Genomic DNA, 19,736 nt, shown 5'->3' on the forward strand with positions numbered 1-19,736 from the left:
ATGGTTTCTTCATCCAAGGAATGAATTTCATCTAGGAGACTGTTGAGTTTATTAATTTGTAATTGAGTAAGGTCTTTATCAATGCTTCTGTAAGTGTATATATCTCTGTATGTAGAACAATAAGTTTCCTAAAATAATTGCTTTTATCATGAGCAACAACTGTATGACATTTTGTCACCTTTTTTAATAACTAGGTTCATGTTATGTTTTAGAGAAGATAAAGCCTGAAAATCATTTTTAGATAGACTACTGTGAGGAGGTATTGATGTAAATAAAATATATGCTGATTGAAACCTAATTTTATTAGCTACAGAATATGAAAGGCTACAAAGACCTTTATCTATACTATACATGAAGTTCATAACAGGAATGGTTTTTGAAACTATATCTCCTACATGAAGTTTATTCCTGGGATGAAGAAACCATTACAAAAACTAAAAGTTCATCACGCTTTCCATCCCAAACTTTATGGTCTTCCCAAGCTCCATAAAGAAAATGTTCTTTGTCCAAAACATAGAATTCAGTGGAATAATACTCAAGTTTATTATTATTATATTACATGACACCTCCAAGGAGTCCAAAGACTCACCAAGGGAGAACTACTACTCTACAACTATCCATCTCCACCACTACCATCACCATCTACACCAGGGGTCTCAAACACAAACGTAGCAAAGGGCCAGTCAATTAGATGCATATCAGATGTGGGCCGTATTCAATATTATTCTGTGAACCAAAACATAAGCTAAAAAAAGGCTCTACGATTTACGAAATGGTGGTGTAAACAGTTACACCACCATTTAAATTTTAATTATAATAATAAGTTTTACTTTTTTCTGTTTTAATCCCCACAGGATGTTAAAAACATTGATTTTTACAAAAGAAATCATTAAAGTTGCAGGCCAGATAATTAGTCAAATTATCTGGTGACAAATTTGACCCACTGTGACCCACTGGTCACCAGTTTGCAACCCCTGATCTACACTAATGCCATCTACTGCCCACCACTACCACTAGTATTTTTTGTCTGTAAATTGCATGTGTTCAAGGTTAATTTGTCTGTAGATGGGATGAAGAACCTCAGTTTCGGGGAGGGAAAAACCCTGCTACCTCCATGAGATCGATTAACTCACCTTCAATTGGAAAAAAAAAAAAAAAAAAATCCATATAAAGATTACTCTCGTCATGATAAGAATCAAAGGGTGCAACATACAGCTACAATAAAAGTTATTTTATTCTGGAAGGATTGTACAAAGAAAGATGTGAAGCATGCATTTGCAATCCTAATCTTAACAGAAATGATTGCATTAATCTTTTTCAATTCTGGGAAGTTATTCTAATGTGTTTCATAAAATTTACAAATTATTTATTTTAATTTATTCCTTAATATCTATTAAAATAGATGTAGTTAACTTTCTTACTGTAGTGTATCAAAAATGGCTATGAAACATAGTTGAAAATTCTACAGAAATAAATAATACATTTACGTCTTGATTTTGAAATTGGATAATCCTTTATCCAAGTGTGAGCAAACAAAGTTTGCGCCTGAAAGTAAGGTGGTGCAACACCAGGACGCCTCCTTGCAAGGAGTCGTCCTGGTGTTGTACCACCTTACCCCAGTCTTGAAGATACTTTCAGGTGCAAACTTTGTTTGCTCACACTTGGATAAAGGATTAAACTAAATTTATTATATTCTAACCAAGTGAAAAATAAGCTTTCAACATCTTTCTCTAAATCCAGAGTAATTTATTATAAAGGTGGCACACCATTTGGCAACTCCTATAGGTAGAGATGACCTTGCTAATGCTTCTGGCTGGTATCTCCACTTGGGCCTGGCTCCCACTGAAGAGACCTCAATAAAGGTTGAAACTAGTCTGGGTAGTGGCCCTTCCCTTAATGCATAACATTAGACATATCCGCAAGGAGATGTGTTTTGCATTATGGGAGATACTGAGATAGGAGTGTTAGTAGTTTGCTCCACCTTTGCAAGGAGTCGTCCTGGTGTTGCACCACCTTACCCCAGTCCTGAAGATACTTTCAGGCACAAACTTTGTTTGCTCACACTTGGATAAAGAATTAAACTAAATTTAAATATTAGAGATCCCAGGATGTCTGTAGAAAGGGTTGTGGTCTTTATGCGAATGCAGTAAACCTCATATTCTCAAAATGGGTTTGAAAGTCACTCTGATGTCATGAGATTTGAGGAAACTAGCGATCTTTAGCAAAAGTCTACCAATGTAAGAGATGGAAACTGAAGTCTTGTAAGTGAATGTCGGAATTTTGCTGTGGAGAATAGTAATTTTCGTATGAGTTTCTTTGAATATTTGCAAAAAAGTAGTTGGAGTAGATTTTGTAATTCTTCCTTCAGTTTTTCTTTATTTCATGTGATGGAGATCATTTTTTTGAGCATCTTTATAATACCTTGTTTTTGTGAATATTCCAGAATATTCAACGGAATATATTCTAGCTAGTCTAGCTGCATTCATCAATGTTCAGGTAGATGAAGTCCTAGAACTTATAGAAGATCTACTCAATTGGTTCTTAACCGGTGTTCCCTGGAACACTGGTGTTCCGTGGAAGGTGAATAGGTGTTCCGCGAGAAGTTCTGGAATATGTAATTTTGAAATTAATTTGTCAGCACAAATTAATTTAATGAAGGTTTAATTAATTATTAATTAATAAGTAATTATCAATTATTGATAAATAATAAAAAATCAGCTAAATTATCAATTAATTATTAATTTATACATTACAAAATAACCAAGGTGTTCCGTGAAAATTATCAGGATTTGTGAAGTGTTCCGTAGTCGATAAACGTTTGAGAAACACTGATCTACTCCTTCCTGATATCTCTCTCAACTTTTCAAACATTGTCGCTATTCTAATTATTTCAGACAGACATTGAAAGGCTAGACAATATGTCTAGCCTCACAATGGGTAGCCCTATGTCTCGATTTATTCATGAAAATTTGAAAACTCACATCTGTAAACCCACAATATAGGTCGTTATTTGTACTCATCCTCATTACACCATATATATGTATGCTCAACAAAAGGGGAGAGACAGTAAGATAAAGAATAACAGAAGAAAGAATTACAAACTCTACCCCAACTGCTTGTCTGAAATGGATATTCAAAGAAACTTGTACAAAAATTCTTGTAGATAAACTTATATGTTGGTTACACATGACTTTAAATTTTTCAGGAAATGACAATGTATACTAAAATATTAAGGAATAATCTTTCATATTTACTACCATAGCAAACATAAATATGAAAGATTGTTCCTGGAATTAGCCTCAGCTCTAAAAAAACTCCCCAAATCTCAACAAATTTGGGTGCATGAGACTGCCCCAAATTTGGGAAGCTTGCATCCTAAAAACATTAGCCCAACAGCAAAGACAACCCAATTTAGCCTGCTAGGGAGCATCTTTAGGACTCTAGGATGAACGCCAGTTGCTTTCTTCAGCCTCATTTGCTTGTTATTATTGCCTGCATGCACATATTGTTTTATGTTCCCAGAAGATGGCAATGTAACATTGCCAAAATATTGGAAGGTACTGATTAAAGTTTTTTAATTAATATTTTAGTATATGTTGTCATTTCCTGAAAAATTTAAAGTCTTGTACAAAAATTGCTATTCTCTACTGCTGCTCCACAACAAAATCCCAATATTCACTACAGAACTTCAGCTTCCATCCTTTATATCAGTATTTCCTTTGTTCACGATTGCTAGTCACCTCAAATCTCAATATATAAGAGTTGCTTTCAAGCCTATTTAGATTACACGAGGTTTACCATGTTTGCCTAAACACCAAAATCCTTTCTACAAATATCCTGAGATCTATAACATTCATTAAGTTGAAGCAAATGGGAATGGATATGAGGCTGGTGGCATGGCTAGAAGGTGGCTGATAGATATCAGAGGGTGGTGTATGGTGGACTGGAATCAAGGTGAATGAGAGTAACTAGTGGAGTGCTCTAAGATCCTGTACTAGAGCCACTACTTTTTAATTTGTATATTAATGATATAGCAGAAGATTTATGGGGGTGATATTCAATTCTTTGTGGATAATGCAAAACTGGGAAGGGCAGTAGTTGATAATGTAGATAGCCTATGGGATGATTTAAATGATTTAAATGTGGACCAAGGATAATGGAATGGATTGGACATATGTTAGTTTCCATAAAATGGGATAGGGACCAGCTAACTATAGAAGACTGAAGAGACAATAGAGGTGTTGTAGCTCTGGAGCACAACATTTGAGCACAAAAGGAGAGATGCCATCAGGACCAGACGACTTTGTAGTGTTCAGGTTTTATAATATTCTTCTTATGTCTTTCTGCCAAATGGCCACAGGAAGCATATGGTGCTCAGTTGCTAGTATGAAAGGAAGTGATCTGTCTTCGTCGTCTATGCAGCAGTTAGAGGAAAAGAGTGATTCTAGAAGGTTTACTTTTTTTTTTGGGTGCTGTAACACTGGTGTCATCTGGAGATGAGAGGTGGGTGCATAGGGGAGCAGAGTTGTATCCGATAGCTTCTGCAAGGTTCCAGAAGACATGGCTACCATTTGGATAAGAGTTGACTTTTCTGCTATTGGCCTTTATAAAGTTGGATTTGGATTTGCTGATTTACATTTATTGTGTGCTTATGAAGCTTGGGTTTTTGATGCAAGGCCACCTGCAGTAAGCTAAGTTTTTTCTTTGACTGCTTTCATACATCTTCTGTTGAACCAGGGCTTGGAAATGGATGTAATTTCGGATAGAATGAATGCCTTCATACTGTGGATGATTTCTGTGACTTGCTTAGTGTATGGGTCAGAATAATGGAAGCAATAGTCATGTCATGGGAAAGAAGAGTAATAGTAGTGTTGAAGAAAGGAAGCCAGCTGAAGTTGTAGACATTCAGATCACCTAGGACAATGACTTTGGGTAGCTGTATTATAGATGGTTGAGTTTCATGGAGAGGAGAGTGAAGAGGTTTTTGTGGTTTCAGAGTTTGGAGACTAACATTCATCTGCTGTAAATACAGCAGATGAATGTTATGAAAGTGGGGCAGGGAAACCTGACGGAGGAAGTCAAAAGCAGAAGATTCTAAATTTGGCATTCTCTGGCAGGCAATGTCAGAATGTACAGAGGCACAACCACCTTTGTGGCAAAATGAATCGTGAAGAGTATAATTTGGGTGTTGTACTCGTAGGTGAACTGTGGTTGATGTAGCTGCAATTTGGGATTCTGTTAACAGAATGAGATATGGTTTGGATATTTGTAAGTGAACATTGTTTTTGTTGGAATTTATGCCACAGATGTTTGTCAAGTGGATGAGGAAATGATTTTTTTTTTTTAGTAGGGATCCTGATAAATTTGGAATATTGTGTTTGTTTTGATCTGTTTTGATGATTTAATTGCTGAGAGATTTATTTTGTTTGCAGTGTTGTCGTCATTGTTTTCTGTTTCATTTTTGGTTTATTATTTTCTTTTGTTTATTATTTAGATGAATGTAAAGAAGATAGATTCGTGCACATGACACCCACACAGAGATTGACTAATCTCCTTGCCATTCCGAATAAGAGCTCCATTCCTGACATAGAGGACAACTTCACTGCTCGTAACATAAAAAAAATCTACCATGGTCATCTGTTCACTGGGAACACTCAGTAGGAATCAATGATCGATCCTGTGTGATTTGTGGAAATTGCTCATCAGATGTTGGACTTCAACTTTTCAGCCAACTACCTGCACACAATGCTGAACAACAGTTAACTAGTGCTAGCTGTTACGTTCCACGTAGGAGCTAACATGAGTTAGCTGTTGTAATGGATTCTATGTGTTTTATATATTTAGCAATGTTATAGTTCATGTTAGTCTTTTATTGTATTTTTCATGTCACCTTAACCCAGAAGAAGCCACAAGTATTAGAGTAAAACACTGTCATTTATTGTTTATAACCAAATAAACCCAGTGTATTTTGTTTTATAATTTATACTCATTGGTAGACAGTCGACAAATCCAATATTAACTGAAGTGCTGTTACATGGCTGCACTAGAAGTCAGCTGACATGGAAAAATCAGTTAATTGAAGGGTCATTGTTTTGAAGGTAAGATAGATTACTGTATATATCAGAGCCTCAAATAAAAGGCTAAAAGACATAGTATTTCAGCAAGCATGGGCAAGAGGGTAAGAAAAAAAAGGAATATGATGATGCATTTTCTTGAAAAGCTGATGGTTGCAGTCTTCAGGGAAGATAGAGTAAAGGAGGCTGTTCTGAGGAACAGAGGTAGTTGGAATGAAAGAGAAGGAAGAAGTTGGTTTGGTAAGTTTTGAGTTAAATGATAAATGGATGATGACTGGCTTCTACTCTTATTAATTATTCCTGGAAGAAAGATGGTGACAGCTAAACACTGTCCATGAAAATACCTAAAGAAGAGACAAAGCAGAAATTAAAGAAGAGTGATTTGGAGTGAATTTGTAAGTGAGGGAGTCCAAAAGGCTGCAGGTTTAAATCCTGCCATGGATGGTTGTGATTGTCTATGAAAGTGGTGGGGATGGGCAGTAGATGGTGTTAGTGGAGTTGCAGTTCGTTGTAGTTGGTGGACCAAGTGAGTGAGTGGTGGAGACAGAAAGCTGTAGAGTAGATGCCCTCCCTTAATGAGTCTTTGGACTCCCTGTTTGTGTCACATAATAATAATAATATTGTGTTTAATTTTAGGAATCACATGAAGCCAGAAAACAATTAGGGGAGTCTTTAACGGGAATAAATGCAAAAATATAATATCGGTGATATTGATATTCCATAGATGTGCACCACACACCTAGCAAATGCACTGCTTGAATGATATAATGTCCTGTTAAAACAATATAAGTGCAGCATTCCGAACAGATTTTCTCTTGGCAAAGTGTCAGTTTTTTTCAGATCAATAACAGTTATATACATTTTCAGGGAGGATAGGGGGAACAGGGTAGGAGTGGGATATTGCTGATGATAGCTGAAGAACTACAACTATGTTAAAGATACCAAGTAATTTTATAAACTTGATTTTAATCCTTTTTTCCAAGTAAGCAAACAGACAAGTAAGTCAAGTTTGCTTACTTGGGAAAAATGATTAAAATAAGTTTATAAAATTGCTTGGTGTCTTTAACATATAGTATACCCAAGGTAAAAAACTTCCTACAACTATATTACAATTACTACTCATATTGGCTCCCCTTCTCCAGTTTCACCAACCAAGCAGGCAGAGATGCTGAGGTGTTTGCCATCAGCAGTGACCTATCTCAGGTCATCAATCTTCCAACCAGAATACCAGACCCCCACCAATTTGTAACACACTTCACCTCTTCCTCATAAGCTCCCCTTCCATGTATACTATGGCTGTCAGTTCTCCTCTTGGAAACTTGGACCACAACCTCATACAAATGTCTCTTGCTGCAGAACAACCTACTACACCCACCAGTTCACAGTCTCATGTCCTTTGGCAGAAGGATGCCAACTGGGATTTCCTCCCAGTTGGCACCCTTCTTTCCATGGTCTGACTACTGCTTCAGTTCTGATCCAAACAGCTGCTCAGACTGAATAACAGAAAACATTCCCACAGGAATGAAGACTTTCATCTCTTATTCCAGTCCAAACTCTCAGCCACCATCCAAGCCTTTGGCACTCAAAAAGGTGTGTCGATGATGTAAAAGAAAAAAAAAATCTCTGCATACTACATTTGGCTCAAGACCAAAACTCCAGCTGCCCTCTCTACCTATACTGCAGCCTGTAACAGTTGTAAAAGAATCATCGACAAGTCCAAGTCAAACTTTGAAAGGGCCAAATGCTGCAAATTCACCTCATGCCCAAATGGCAGTTGCTCCTTCTGGTCCCTTTCCAAGGCCACTGGGTACAATTTCTGCCCACCCAAGTTTCCATCACTCTTGCATCCTGATGGTACTGTAGTGACCTCATCAAAAGACAAGGCCAACTTGCTTGCATCACTCTTGCAACACAAAAATTTGATAAATTATTTTCCTATCCCTCAAATCTATGCCGATATTAGTTTAGGAGACAATTTAGGAGTATTTGCTGGTTTACTTTATCAAACGCTTTCTCTAAATCAAGGAAGCAAATGTAAGTATTTTGACTACGGTCTAATCTTCTCTCTATTATTGTTCTTAAACAGAGTATTGCCTCTCTCTTGTTCCTTTATTCTTTCTGAATCCAAATTGGTCTTCATCCAATAGACAATCTATTTTGGAATAAATTCTATTTTGAATAATTTTTAGCAGAATTTTGCTAACATGTGGGATTAAAGCTATTGTTCTAAATCGGCTGCATTTGTTTGCATTATTCTTTTTTGGTATTGGTATTATGGTTGAATTCATAAACTCCTTTGGTATTTCTCCTCTATTATAGATTTGGGCTATTAATTGATAGAGTAAGGTTTTTGTCTCATCACCTAGATTTTGTAGCAGTTCTATAGGAATATTGTCTACACCTGGACTTTTTCCCTTACTCATTTCGGACAGTGCTTTATCAAATTCTTCTCGCATTATTGGGGGTCCTAGACTATCTTCATTTTGATTTTCTATGCTGATATCAACATCAAGTTCGTCGCAATTATAGAGATTTTCAAGATAATTCTTCCATTCCATTAATATATCCTCCAATTCTATTAGTAATTTTCCATTTTCATCTTTGATGGCATTGTTTTTGCCATATATACTCTGATATATAAAATAAATAAATGCAATCTTAGAACAGAACCCAATTATCACTTCACCCCCAGAGCACTGCATTCATATATACAACTGGCTAATGACTATCAGCTGACTATATCTGTAACCAAGCTATCAAATGACTAGGCATCTCATCCTGCCCAATTTCAATAGCATTTTATGATGTGGTATTCTATCAAATGTATTAACAAAATCCAGTAAAATCATTGTACAAACATCTCCTCTTTTCAATACATAATTATATATAATATATATATATATATATATATAAAGGACATACTGCTCTTTTGAAATATTTCCATTGTTATCGATATTGGAAGTTTTTCCACTTGGTTATACTATAAATTAAAAGATGCCAAGAAATTATATTCTTGGTTGAATCCTTTATCCAAGTGTAAGCAAACAAAGTTTGCACCTGAAGTAATTTCAGGACTGGGCAACTTGTACATAGAATCTAATGACTTCACATCACTTGCCTTAGTATTCCATAATGCAAAGCACATACCTTTATGGACATGTATAATACTATGCATTATGGGAAGGGTCACTACCCAGACTGGTTTCGACTTATATTTAAGTCTCATCAGTGGGAGCTAGATCCAGAATTGATACCAAGGTTGAAGTAATGCAGAAGTCATATTTCCATATATGAATAGCCAAAGGGTGTAACACCTTATTATTAAAATACTCTGGATTAGAGATAGATGTTGGAAGTTTTTCCACTTGGATATGTCAAGGATTAGCTTCTATATATGAGTTGCCCAGTCCTGAAATTACTTCAGGCACAAACTTTGTTTGCTTACACTTGGACAAAAGATTAAACCAAGAATATAATTTCTTGGCATCTTTAATTTATTCCATTCTTATCAATCCTGGGTTTGTATTCTCTTTCCAACAAATCTCTCTAACATTTTCACTATGCCTGATATAAACTGGCATAAGTTGAATTATATATATTATATTAACATATGGCTGTGAAACATGGATGCTAAATGCAAAGGAAATTCAGAAATTAAGAACAACACAGTTTAGTATGGAAAAAAAGTATGCTTGGTATCACAAGACTGGATCACAAAAGGAGATAAGAAATCAAACCAAAGTCTCTGACATCATAGGAAGAATGAAACATCTTAAGTGGAAATGGGCTAGGCATATTGCTTGAACACAAGATCAACAATGGACAAAAGAAGTACTGGAATGGATTCCAAGAGAGGAAAAATGACCAGGACAATGATCTAAATCATGGTGGATTGATGATATCATCAGATTTGCAGGAGTGACATGGGAAAAGAGAACTATGGACAGTTTTGGAGTAATCTTGGAAAGGCTTTCATCCAGGAGAATCGACAATGGCTGATGATGAATTACTTGAAGCAGCATGTGATGGAGGGGACTCTGTGTAAGACGAGAGTATTGGATTTGGTTATAGGATCAGAAGACCTGTCCATAACTAAGGTGACTACATTGCCTGTGATTGGGGGAGAGTGATCACATGCAGTCTTGACTTGGGAGGTAGCAAAACATGTGGTATTTTCAGTTAAGAAGGGGTATAGGCAGGTGATTATGACAAGCTTAGGAGGCAGCTTGAAGCAGTGCCATGGCATAAAAATTTGCAAGGGAAAGATGTTCACAGTGCATAGGGAGATAGGCAAGGAAGTGGTGGCTCGAGGTTGCAGTATCACACTGTGATACTGCTTCCTCAATGATGATGATGATAGTTGGATACAGCTGAGTTGGATTCTCACAATGGCACTATTTTTCTTTCTTTCCACCCTTCTGTAAGTATTCCAGTTGCCACAGTCTTGAACAACTAATTCAAGAACATTCTTGCCAAAAGTACCATTATAATTGTGAAATCTAAGATAAGTGATTATCATGAACAAGGTTTGATTACGAGTTAGTGAAACAATTTTTTTTCAGATAAATAATTCTGCATACAATGAATCTGGCATTATTAATTAATTACAACCTTTTTTTTTTTTTTTTTAAACAGCAACACTAAGACTACTTTGGGAGAGAGGAAACACCTAAATGAAGGTGGAATTTTGCACTTTTCTTTCTTTCTACATTGGCAACAGATTTTGATAATTAATAATAAGAGCATGTTACTGTGATATACTACTGTTGTTCTAATCATTTTAAATAAGATATTATGCTATCTATTCAGCCCAAAATTGTGTCCACTCATCCTAAAGAATATTTAATATCAAATGTATCTTGAAGCATTTTACCTACAAAATTGTCTTTGAAATTAGTAACAAACTATGAAACTTACTAAAACTGCAATACACTATATAAATTACTGTCACAGTTGTTCACAAATTTTACTCTTAAAATGAATGCAATAGTAGCTACATCAAATCCACTATTCATTTTTTGAAATTAAACTAATCATATATTCTAAGCAACTGAACATTACTACAATATCATATCCCACTACTTTCAGTTTCTTCAATATTATCACCTGCTACACAAGCTTTAATTAAAAGCTGGTCCTTAAAAAAAGTCACCATTATCAATTTTCAAGAAAAAAGAAAGCAAATCATTATCTGATGTGAGACCACTACCCCGTTTATTAGAGGCCTGAAGTGGATTGAAAAAGTTTCTCTATTTGGTCTCCAGAGCAGGGTTTCTGGACCATGTAAAAATTAAATAAAAGAACAAAAACCTCCATGTAATCATAAGACTCACTGTGGGAGATCCATCTTAAATAACAAAGTTTAGGAATGGTATGATAAACTGAATGGTTGGTTTAATCTATTCTACAAAGTATTTCCTTCCATTTTGAAGAATAGATTAAACCAACTAAGGAAAAGATATATAATAGATTTAGTTTAATCCTTTATCCCAGTGAGAGCAAACAAAGTTTGCGCCTGAAAATATCTTCAGGACTAAATATAGTGTTGTACTATCTTATCCAGTAAGTAGTGCAACACCAAGGCAACTCGTGGCAAAGGTGGAGCAAGCTACCAGGCACTTCTAACCCAGTATCTCCCATAATGCAAAACACATTTCCTATGTGGATATGTATACTGTTATGCATTAAAGGGATTGGCCATCTACCCAGACTAGTTTCAACCTTTATTGAGGTCTCTTCAGTGGGAGCCAGGCCCAGAGCTGGAGATACCAGGCAGAAGCAGTAGCAAGTCATCTGTGCCTATGGGAGTTGCCAAAAGGTTTATCACCTTTTTTTTAAAAATTACTCTGGATTTAGAGAAAGATGTTGAAAATTTATTTATCACTAGGTTAGACTATATAATAGATTTAGTTTAATCCTTTATCCCAGTGAGAGCAAACAAAGTTTGCGCCAGGTGTTGCACTACTTACTGGATAAGATAGTACAACACTATATTTAGTCCTGAAGATATTTTCAGGCGCAAACTTTGTTTGCTCTCACTGGGATAAAGGATTAAACTAAATCTATTATATAGTCTAACCTAGTGATAAATAAATTTTCAATAAGGAAAAGATAATTGGTGTCTACCAAGCAGGTATCAGAAAAGGTAAACCAACAACTGATCAGATACATATAGTTCAATTATTACAGAAATTTTGGGAATTTGATATAAATATTTCATCATTCTTGTTGAACAAACTTATGACAGTATTAAAAGAGAAAAATTGTATCAGATTATAATACACTTTGCAATAAGATAGCAGGACTCAAGATTAACAATAATAAACCCCAAAGAACAAGTAAAAATGCTAAATGATTTTGACAGACCCCTTTCCAATAATCAAGGATTAAAACAAGGACAAAGCCTAGCTCTAATACTTCCTCAGCCCTGTAATATATTATTCAATCATTGTCAGGAGATACTAAAATCAATCTAATAAACAAATCAGCACAGACTGTAGCATGTGCAGATGTTATTACTATCATATCGTTAACCAAACAAACCATAAGATTTTTCTATTGGAATTAGAAAAATCTGATTTTTCTAATTCCAATAGATTTGGAATTAGAAAAATCAGATGAGATACAGCTAAAATTTCATCAACAGAATATTAAAATAATGATTAATACTAGGCAGAATCAATTAACTGATGCAAGTGTGAAAATTAGGAACCGCAATACAGAAACATTGGAAAAATTTAAATATTTAGGAGTAATCATCACAAGCTAACTAAATGAGATGGTAAAAGATCAGAATTGAATAAAAAGGGGTAATCAAGCTTTTTATTCTATCTCTCATGTGTATTAAGCACAAGAGACATCTAATAGAAGACTAAAGTACAAATATATGAATCGATAATTTGTCCAATGGATGTGAAACCTCGATATTGATGGCAAGGGTGGAGAATTTTCTTTCAGCTTTTGAAAGGAAAATCTTTAGAAAAATATTTGAACCAGTGAATGATAATGGTCTCTGGAGGATCAGGTACAATCATGAATTACATCAACTGTATAAATAGCTTACAATATCTAGTTTAATCAACTTCAAAAAAGTTGCTGTGGGCAGGGGATGTTTTTCATATGAAAATTAAGAGCATTCTCAAGAGTATAAATAGTAAAATTCTTGGTAAAAGACCAAGAAAAAAAACCAAGAACAAGAGAGAAATACTATTAGTCAAGATAGCAACATTGTATTACAGTGTTCAAACCAGAGAAGCAATGTTTTGGACAGACAGGGCTATAGGCAACAAAATCCAGGAGGAAAAGGTATGATATGGGCTATAGAGCCATCGGAAGAAGAGATCTTCATGTGTACGGCTTCCACTGAGACTTCACAAATTCTACAATGAGACTTCACAAATTCTACAATGAGACTTCACTAAATAATGGTCGCAATTTGTCTGAGTAGCAACCTCTTCCTACAACGTATGGCAATTATGCATATTCAAAAGAAAGTGTGTTTTGCATTATGGGATACCACAGCAATTTATATGCAAGTAGTCTAGTCATGAATATACTTCCCATGCAAACCTGGTTTGCTTACACTGAGATAAAGAATTAAACAAGAATATAATTTTTTTTGGGAAGTATAATTTACTTTGTAACCAAGTGAAAAAAAAAAAAATTCTACGGCTATTTAACTGTTTATTTTAACCTTAATAACTCCAATTAGAAATCAAAACCATAGCTGGCCTATCTGTGACTCTGAATATTCTGCATAAAATTTTTACATTTTGTATTGATTATGATTTGGTTAAATGTACATCTATTAGGATATTTCCACTTTTGCTTCTAAATACTGTGCCTCATAAACATAGAACTTATTAATAAATCTCTAGATGCCGCTAAATTAACAAAATTACTTCTTTGTCAACTGTAAATCTGTTTAATGATTAACTATATATTCACATATTGTTATAACTATTAGTTGAGGTGTCATTTTAATTCAACACACTTGTTTATACACCCATAGAACAAATAAATTAAACAAACTTGAATTTCTGCTGATTTTCCCCAGAAATTTTTGAAAGCATTTTTTTTACAGTACTTAATATTGTATGGTAGCATTTGTAGGATAGCCATTACTAACAGAAGGATAGAATTACTACATTATCAACTAAAGACAAAACTGAGCTGCTGACTTTTTTTTTAATGTGGATCTCACCCCTGAAAAGTGTATTTGTAAATCTACTACATTTGTACTATGGATGGGCTAAGGATTTTTTTATATTTTGACTGCTTTTATATATTTCTGTATTTTTATTATTAAACCTAGTCTGGAAACCATGCTCAAGAGACCAAACATGGAACTTTTTCAAGCCAGTTGAGGCCTCCAATAAGTGGAGTGGTAATTTCACATTGAGTGATGAGATTCATCTCGCACCTTTTGTCCATGACCAAATTTAAACCAACTGCTACCAGGTTTGTGAGTGAATACGTTAATCACTTGGCCAAGAAGGCTTTCAATATTTGTTCAGGTAAGATAAATATGACCTCTAACTAATTAGAACTGGTTCCCCATTTTTAGGTAAATAATGGGGACTGACTACTGACAGCAAGGACCAAATTTCTATATACGTTAATATAATTAAGGATTAACTGGGACATGATATGACAGGAAATGACATCTATACTAATGGAAAGTACATGTTAAATATCTATGAAAACTATTCAATAATGAATATATTATACTGAAAAGAGGAGTGTGTAATGAGGTTTTAAAGTGAATCAAAACTTGAACAGCTTTCAGAGGTGAACTGTAGACTCAAATACACAAACATTTTTCAGGAAAAGATGAAACAGTGTGAAAACAAGAACCAAATTAGAGATTGAGTGGCAAATCCTGCAAAAAAAAAAAAAAAAACATCGATTCTGCCAGAGAGGTATGGTGAGATTGTCTGTAAGGACAGAAAAATCTATGGTGGACCCTGGAAGTTAAATAGGCAGTCAAGGAAAAGAAGAAAGCATAAAGAAAGTTCCTAGAAAGTAAGACAGCTTGTGCTCTTAAGGCATACAGAGAAAAATGTAAGAAAGCAAAGTATTGTAAAACTAGCTAAACAAAAGTCATGGGAAGATTTATAAGAACATAGAAAATAAATATCAGGAAATATAAGGCAGATAGTAAAATATCCTGGAGGATAATGAAGAATTTCCAAAATGGAAGAATGCATACTGTAATAGATAATAAAGACGACATGAAAATTGAGGATTTCTGGATGTTTGGAGTGATTAATTTGTGAAAAGTGAAAGACTACTAAATGAAACAAGCAGCATCAAATGGTGGTAGAAAATCAACAGGAATACAATCAGGAATATATATCAATGCTCGAAGTAGAACTGCCATCAAAAATCTGAAATGTGAAAAGGCAGCTGGAGAAGATGATATTGACTAGAAATAATTATATATGAAGGTATAAAAGTTATGCAGTAACTACACTGCATCATTCAGAAGGCCTGGTTAGACAGTCGAATTCCAGATTAATAGAGCAGAGTTCTCATAGTATTCATCTGGAATTCGACTGTAATTCTCACAAATAAAATAGTGTGAGAATTACAGAGGAATTTCCATATTTAATGTTTATGGTAAGAAATATGTAAGTATACTTAAGGAAAACTTAAGGAAAATTTGTGGAAGGAAAGTTTGGTGTAGAACAAGCTGAATTCAGATTAAATAGCTGAGAAATAATGGGAATATAACAAGATCTGCATTTAAGTTTTGTATATATCTAGAAAAAGCATATGATGAGGTGAAAAGAGAAAGGCTGTTCAAAATGCTACAATCATATGGTGTAAATGGGACACTGAATGGAGGAATACATATTCTATATTTGATTTGTAACTCAGCAGTTAGAAATGAAAGAGATACAGGATGATGGTTTGATGTTAAATCAGGTGTGAGAGAAGAGCGAGTATTATCATCACTGTTATTCATCAAAATTGGAAAGGTTAATCTCAGCTCTACTTTATGCAGGTGATGTCATATTCCTAAATAAATCCAACACAAGTCTGCAGGATTCCCTGACTAAATTGAATAACTGCTGTAATAAGATTAGAGGCCCCAGATAAGGAAAATTCTGAGAAAGCTTAAGAGAGTTAACAGATGGCATCAATGGCAGTATCATATAAAAAATGAGGACAAGAGGAAAGAACTTGATTTGGCAAGCATTCAGGAATGTGCTGGCAAAGCTAATTTCAGATGGTATGGTTACTTAAACAGAATGGGAGAGGGGTGGTTAGCAAAGCAAGTATTTTTTTTTGCCAGAATGGCAAGAAGATAAGTCTAGGTGATATAAGATGTGCCTTAGAACAGCGCTTCCCAATCTGTGGGCCATGACCCCCTTAGGGGCAGTTAGTTTTGTTGAGGGGGGGGGGCTGTGAAATAATGAAAACAAATTTAAAATGTTTTAAGACTACAATGTGCCATGTCAAATGTGTATGTAAGATGATAAAAATATAATATTTGCATTTTATTTTTGAAATATTCACTGTGTATGTTTTGTATTGAATATAAATACAATAATAATAATAATAATATAAGTCTGTATTACGAATTTTTTTCCCGATGGGGGTCGTGAAATATTTTAATTTTTCCAGGGGGGGGGATCTCTTTACATCCATAAGTTTGGGAAGCACTGCCTTAGAAGACTAAAATAAGATCTGATAACATTGGAGTCTTGACAGATAACAGAGTAAAAATAAAATTGTTGAGAGGATCTTTTTTTCATGTGGTACTAATTTAATATTCTGCACACTTCCTAATGGTACATATCATGAATTTGATTATGAATTATTCAGTATAACTTACCATAAGGAATGGAATGGACATCTATTGTGGTAACAAAATGACACTCATATCTGTGGAAAAAGAAATGTTTAAACTGGAAAGTAATTAAGTTCTTTTCCCATGACTGATTATTCCTTGACTGGCTGTTTGTTTGGCTACCTTGTATAGCTTTTAACATCTCTGGCTCACCAAGGACACTGGCAATGTCTATCGCTTGCTGGCCACTTTGATTATGCCTAATATATTTTAACATCTAGTTCATAACAAGTATGTTTTCTTTTAAAAACACGAGCTGTTACCAATTGTTTTAAGCTTTGTAGATGCAGGTATTAAAATAATAATAATCAAAATAAAAAATCCATGCAAAACTACAATATGGTTGTTAACTTACATACCAGAAACAAAGATATCGTTTGACTCAAATGAGTAGGGCTGCAAGAGGCATGCTGCAAGTATGCTGGGAAAACAATCTGGCATACATTGTATGGAACCCACATAAATGTGGGAACTTTTATATGTATTTCTTCAATTTCTAGGATATCAAAATCTACACCTTTTGTTACCTGGATACTACAGGTAAAGCAAATTTTTTGAAGACTCATGATAACTTAAATGTTAGTTGTTTAAGTAGTTTAATAATAACACCAAAGTTTAAAATAAAAAATAAAAAAATAAATAAATAATAAAAAAAAAACTCGTCAAACATACCTGGATTTTTTTTTGCTGATTTTTCACAGGAGCTTTTGAAATTGTTTTTTCAACAGTATTTGATGTTGTCTCCTGCAATTACAAATTAATTATAAGTTATTAATTATATAATCATAATAATAACACAATACACATTTAATAACACAATACAATATTGATATACATATATTTGCATTTTAAAAAAAGTATAAAAATAAATCAGTTAAAAAAACCTTAGTGGGTGCTGATGGTATTGAGGTGACAAAATCAGATGTAATAGTCGAATTACTGAGTGATCACTTTTCAAAAGTCTATCACCCAAGTGAGGATATCTCTATACCTACAGCAATACCTAATGTGAGAATTGAAGCTAAAGAATCAGAGGTATTAAATATATTGCAAAACTTAGAGTCTAGAAAACGTGTTTTTAAAGTTAAATATAGTGTGGCTTTTTGTCACAAATTGTGCTGCAATTGTGTATCGGTTAGAAACAAGTGTCCTTCAGTGGTATTATTGTTTAGAACTGTGTTGTATATATTGTGTTTTCACTGCCGTTTGTTTCACTATATCAACGTGTAAAGATGGCGTCCAACAAGAAACGTACGTCAGCGGCGCGCAGGACTTCTACTACTACAAGAAAGGCCGGCTCAGCGTTGGATTTTTCGCAATGGATGCGTTGCGGAAACTGCTATATGTATGCACCGAAAAATGTGAAGGATCTGTGGTCGGTCTGGCAAAATGAAAAGAACGAAAATGTCGACGTATGTGAGAAGTGTCGGGATAGGCTGGAGCGTTTAGGAAAGGAAGCTGATATCGGGACCGTAGCGGAAGAACTTCGGCGGGAGTTTATGAAAATGAAAAATGACCTTCATCTTCTTCATGAGGAAGTGGAAGTGATCGGTAAGGAGATACTGGAAGTTAAAGCGGAGTTTAATGTGTTAAACAGAGAAATTAGGACTATAGAGATTACTTTAGCTGAAGTAACTAGAACAGGATTACATATGGGTGAGTCTTTATTATTATTATTATTATTATTATTATTATTATTATTATTCAGGCCTCCAAGGAGTCAAAAGACTCATCGAGGGAGGTCCTTTCTAAGACATAAAGTCTGTCAAGACTCATCGAGGGGAAGTCCCCCCCTGAGAAACACAAAGTTTATCATACCACTCCTTAAACCCACTGACCGTTCTCACTCCCACCACTCCATCAGGCAATGCATTCCACGGCTCAACCACCCTCCACACAAAGAAACCACTCCTTACCCTCTTGCTCACAGTTTCCTTTCGTAACTTCCAGGGATGGCCTCTTGTCATCACTCCTTCCCGCTGATCAACCAAGCGAAAGAACTCCCCAGTGTCAACCCTGTAACCACCTCTCAACAGTTTAAAAGTCTCAATCATATCACCTCTCCTTCTTCCCCCCCCCCCCACCCCCCCCCCCCCCCACCCCCCCCCCCCCCCACCCCCCCCCCCCCCCACCCCCCCCCCCCCCCACCCCCCCCCCCCCCCACCCCCCCCCCCCCCCACCCCCCCCCCCCCCCACCCCCCCCCCCCCCCACCCCCCCCCCCCCCCACCCCCCCCCCCCCCCACCCCCCCCCCCCCCCACCCCCCCCCCCCCCCACCCCCCCCCCCCCCCACCCCCCCCCCCCCCCACCCCCCCCCCCCCCCACCCCCCCCCCCCCCCACCCCCCCCCCCCCCCACCCCCCCCCCCCCCCACCCCCCCCCCCCCCCACCCCCCCCCCCCCCCACCCCCCCCCCCCCCCACCCCCCCCCCCCCCCACCCCCCCCCCCCCCCACCCCCCCCCCCCCCCACCCCCCCCCCCCCCCACCCCCCCCCCCCCCCACCCCCCCCCCCCCCCACCCCCCCCCCCCCCCACCCCCCCCCCCCCCCACCCCCCCCCCCCCCCACCCCCCCACCCTCTCTTCTGCAATTTATTCTGCCTATAAGGATCAATAAATACACAATCAGTGCTAAAGTTTCTCTCTCTTACACTCAACCTTTTCAATATTAGTTTCCCTGCCCAATAACTTCAACCTGTTCAGAAAACAATAACTTCTTCAATCTCTTATGTCCTTCCATGTTAAGATGCAGTCCATTTCTAGCATACAACTGCCTTTTTCCTTCAAACACACTCCAAACATCAACAAA

The 19,736-nt window shown here is 36.4% G+C and overlaps 1 long non-coding RNA gene across 2 annotated transcripts in view; it reads right to left on the reverse strand.

The window, feature by feature from the left end:
* Positions 1-17,604: 17,604 nt before the first annotated feature.
* The window catches only part of LOC150107086 (uncharacterized), a 57,463-nt gene continuing 55,331 nt past the window's right edge, over positions 17,605-19,736 (reverse strand). For both annotated transcript variants that reach the window (XR_016548186.1, XR_016548185.1), the window contains exon 3: positions 17,605-17,676. This is a non-coding gene — a long non-coding RNA (uncharacterized LOC150107086). The remainder of the gene's footprint in view (positions 17,677-19,736) is intronic.

This window comes from Typopeltis vanoorti, chromosome 4, assembly GCF_054136105.1.
Source record: "Typopeltis vanoorti isolate ZY-2024b chromosome 4, IOZ_Tvanoo_1.0, whole genome shotgun sequence".
Classification (NCBI taxonomy): domain Eukaryota; kingdom Metazoa; phylum Arthropoda; class Arachnida; order Uropygi; family Thelyphonidae; genus Typopeltis; species Typopeltis vanoorti.